Source organism: Pteropus vampyrus, unplaced genomic scaffold, assembly GCF_000151845.1.
Source record: "Pteropus vampyrus isolate Shadow unplaced genomic scaffold, Pvam_2.0 Scaffold62, whole genome shotgun sequence".
Classification (NCBI taxonomy): domain Eukaryota; kingdom Metazoa; phylum Chordata; class Mammalia; order Chiroptera; family Pteropodidae; genus Pteropus; species Pteropus vampyrus.
This window is the reverse complement of record NW_011888843.1, coordinates 3,408,400-3,412,903: the sequence shown is the minus strand read 5'-3', so window position 1 is coordinate 3,412,903 and position 4,504 is coordinate 3,408,400.

Below are 4,504 nucleotides of genomic sequence, written 5' to 3'. Positions count from 1 at the left end.
GAGGCCACCGATCACCAGTTTATCTTCAGCTGTCCTGCTCTCTAAAATCCCTCTTTCGGAGATGAACGGACTGTGAAGTGCAGCCATCCTGTTGGACGCAAAACTTAGAGGAATGGCTGCAAGAATCCAGGCATGCCTCCCCGAGTATCAGCTCTACAGCCCAGCATTCTGGAAAAGACCACCGTAATTGGAGATTCCTGTGTTTGACCCCAGAGCACAAAACATCCGTGACTCTCTAAGGAGCTCCCGTGCCACCTGTGACAGCTCCGTGGCTCTGTATTTATTTATTTCTCACTCCTTGCAAAAACACTATCACTGTTCAATCAAGTCTCAAAGAAAGAGGTCAGAAGGCAAGTGGTTTAAACTACCTATGCGTAACAGCCCCTTCCTACAAAAACGATTTTCTTCCTCTCGAGGCTAAACTTGTTTCCCATACTGGGAGCAATTAATAAATCAAAGCAGGCTGAGTTGTGTCGTTGCCATAGGAAACTCTCCCTGTCAACAAGCATTAGGAAATCACCTCGTCTCTGGAAATCAAGACATTTTTGAAAAGTGTGAAAGTCGCTCCAGCTCAGTGATAGGACGCTTTCCCAACATCATCGTATTTGCAGCCAACAGTAACTATTTTGAGGCTGGCATTATTTTTCTTCTGGCCTGAATTCCCTGAAATATAAGGTCAAAGTTAAAAAACAAAAAACAAAAAACAAAAAAAATAACTTAGAGAAGCACCTTAGGGGATTGAAGGAACACAGTAAGATTTAGCGTAAACCTTCAAAATGCTGTCATTCCTGCGGTGGGGACTTTGGTACAGCAAACTTAGGGTTAAAGAAGAGATTCCACTCCCCCCACTCCCCCCCCCCCGCCCCTGCCGCTCCCTGTGGAGATCAAACTGAGACCAAAACACATTTGAAACTCCTTTCCCTAAGCATTATCATCACTTATGTTTTCCCATGAGAGGGGCCTTTCCTCTGTGGCTTTGTGGGTGTCTTTGAAAGGACCATAATCCTGTTTGTGATACCACTATCTATGCACATTCTTCACAGCTCCATGCCATTAATGTGCTCATGGTGAGAACATGGCCTCCTGTGTCCCTATCAAGGTTGAGCTTTTGCCCTGTCATGCTTAAACGACAATTCTGACAATGCTTTATCAACTGTTCACTGCATTCCAAGAATTGTCCTAAGTGATTTTGTGATAGGACATCATCCAGTCCTTACAACAAGCCTGCCAGATACATGTTATTATCCCCATTTTATAGATGAGGAAAACCGAGGCACGGAAGGGTCAACCACTCGTCTAAGGTCACCTGGCTAGTAACAGTGGGGCCCGGAATCAGACGCAGGCTGTCTGGTCTGGGAGCACACACGCTTAGTCACTGTTCCATCTGGCTCCGGCTCTAGACCAAAAGACTATTTTGCATAAGGAATCACTATCTAAGCCATCGTCCCCGCCCAGCCCCAACAAAAACTTCATTTGGGTCTGTCTCCATTGTCTCCTGACAAGTCTCATCTCCACTGATAACCTCAGTGACCTGAGTAACTAGGCCAGGCAGCCTGGGCTTGGCCTGCAAACAAGGTCTGGGGGTCCCTTGATGAAAGAGGAAATGGATCTGAAGTTCATCCCACACAGTGTCCTGCGCCGAGTCTTTGCCATTCACGATTAATTGGCCAAGTTGAATGATTCACTGCACCAAGTTCTTAGAACTGTTCCTGCATGAACCAGACAGCTCTGTAGCCACAGGCTGCATGCATAATTCCAGGCAGCCATCGGCAAATTCGCAGTCAAGAGGGACCTTGGTGAGCAAATGAAAATGGATGACTGCAAATGTTATCACCACGAGAAAAGCTAATTCAAGCACATGTGGCGGTGAGGGACATACGTGCAGACAAAAGGCGAACATGTTACTACATTATTTACAAGAAAAACTTCAAGGTCACTTTGGATTCGTCTAGGACCTGAAGCCCAAGTTTAGGATTTAAGATAAGGAAACTTATACCTACTTTATTTAGGCCTTATGCATAAAATGTTTCTAATAATAGATTGTTGAATAAAGAGGAAATAAGATGCATTTAGTGCATCATTGCATTCTTCATGTAGGATGTCCATCTCTTATTCGTTAAATGATTCTGCCATGGTTGAAGGAAGAGATCAGGTTATCTTCATTTCACATGTCAGTTATGAAGCCATTTACAAAGTTTTATCATCGTCATCATCATCGTTGTAGTGAGGAAGACCAGCTACTCTGGGTATGAAAACTGAGAGCTGGTAGCCGGTGTCCAGATCTGCCTGTCTCACTCCAACCACATCCACCTCCCCCTCAGCTGGGCTGGAGGCTAGAGGATAACTCGGCTGCCTTGCTTGGTCCTCTGTTATTTGATGATTTTTCTTGTTCTTTTATATCAACGTAGCTTCTGAGGATTTCCAGCTATAGCTGGCTTTCCTGAGAAAAAGCACAAGCAGCAGAGGAATGATTGGGTATGTGCGCCCTAACACGAAGGACTTCGCGGAACCCCAGGTAAGCTAGATGGGAAGCTGAACCCACCCCAGTAGGGGCTGAGAGCTGGTTCTCTGGATGGGCAGGGAGCTGAAGCACAGACACCTGCCTATGAGGGCCCTGGACTCTATCTGCAGCTCGTGTTAAGGATGAGACCCAGGCTTAGGATTCCGTTTCCTTCTCCATGAATCTGGGTCAACACTCATGGCTCAGTTACTATTATTCATGTAATTAACAGATAATGAATATTTCTAAACCTCTAGATTCCATGCTTAGCCACCTCACCAGACCCTCACAGTCTGGGGAAGGAAAAGGAAGTAGAATTAAAATTCCATCAGAAGCTTTCCCTATTGGCACAGTTCTGCTAGGAGGCCAAGTGGGAGAGGTTGGGAGTCACAGTTTAACAAGGCGTTGTAATTGTTGGAGATGGCCTGGTCCCTGACGACAAGGGTCTGCGGACAGCACAGGCATGGGGTGGGGAAGGTGACATCTGTGTGCTTCGCACTGAATACCCCCCACCCCCTTGCAGCCAGCATCACTTCTTTGGGAAGCCATGGCCTCACTTTCAAGCATCGAAGTAATATAAACATTTTATGAGTATCAGAAAGAAATAGCACCTTCCTGCATTCTCTGTGACCAACAAACCATTGAGACTGAATACAAACAGCTTTGTCATTTCCACCCCCATGAAACATTAAGGGAAAGTCTTATAAACCCGTCTAACTGTGATCGAGTTATAAGCTGTTCTTCCCGGTCTCCTGCATTCCCCATCAAGGAATGTTATCCAAAGTTTTCTAACACCTCACATAATTCATTCATGAGAGTCAGCTGTTGGGTTATTTTGTTCGGGTTTATTTTGCTTTGGGGGGAAGTGTTTGTGAACATAAATGACACATTTTAGAAAAAAAAAATCAAGGCGAAACAGTCGTTCTCACGGCAGCTCACTGCTGCAGAGTTAAATCACAGTGCTCTAACCTCAAAAGGCATGTTTTGGCACGTAGCACAGCTGGCCAAGGTTGTTTCTACTTACTCATCTTCCTCCAGGCTCCCAAAATGTTTTCCTGGAATATGTGCATGGCGGGGGGTAGGGGTGGGGTGTTATTTATAATCTCACATAATCTTCTTTCTCATACTGACCGCATCCAGGGGTTGCTTTTCACAGGAAAAATAACAGTTCATGTGAGTCCGGAGGAATGTGAGGGAGGTGTTTGGATCTCCTGACATCTCCAACTTGCATCCAATTTAGGAGAGTCTTGGCCTCCTGAGGAGGGCTGAGAAGTGATGGCCCCTCACACAGACTTGTCTGAGCCCGAGCTTCAGTGCGTGCCTGACCTTCAGCGGGGACATCATGCGCAATCTATGACAATGGCAGTGACAAGGATGCTGGTTCTGATCTGCAGCAGTTCTGCTTGTTTGCTCTTTGAGCCTTAACTTGACTGCTCACACAACTAAGCTCACCCTTGAAACAATGAGAAATTCTGGAATGAGCACTGGCTGGAAACATGGCCACAGGATGTCTTCAGAAGAGGCAGAAGAGACAACTTAAGGATGCTATTTAGAGGAGAGAGGATAAACCAGACTTAGGAAGAGGACCGATTTTGGAATTACCTCCATGGGTTCATATCCATGATGTACCTGACTAGCTTGGGGCTATAGTCAAGTTAACCTTTCTAATCCTCAGTTTCCTCATCTTTAAAATGGAGATGATAATTCCCATTATATAAAGTTTCTGTGAAGTTAGATAATTCAAGAAAGTCCTACACAGGACAGAGCATGGGACATAAAATATGCTCAGGAAATGCACTGCAGGCATGTCCCTGTGAGTGTTCACTTAGTGACTACAGAAATCATAAACAGACATCCTAATTTTATCCAACACTCAGGATTATAAGGGTGTCACTTAGCTCTTTGTCTCAGATTGTCCTTCTATAAACTGATGTGCCTATCTCAAGGACAGGGGCAATTAAATAACATATAGATAGTGCTTTAAATTCTGAAAGTCATATCATC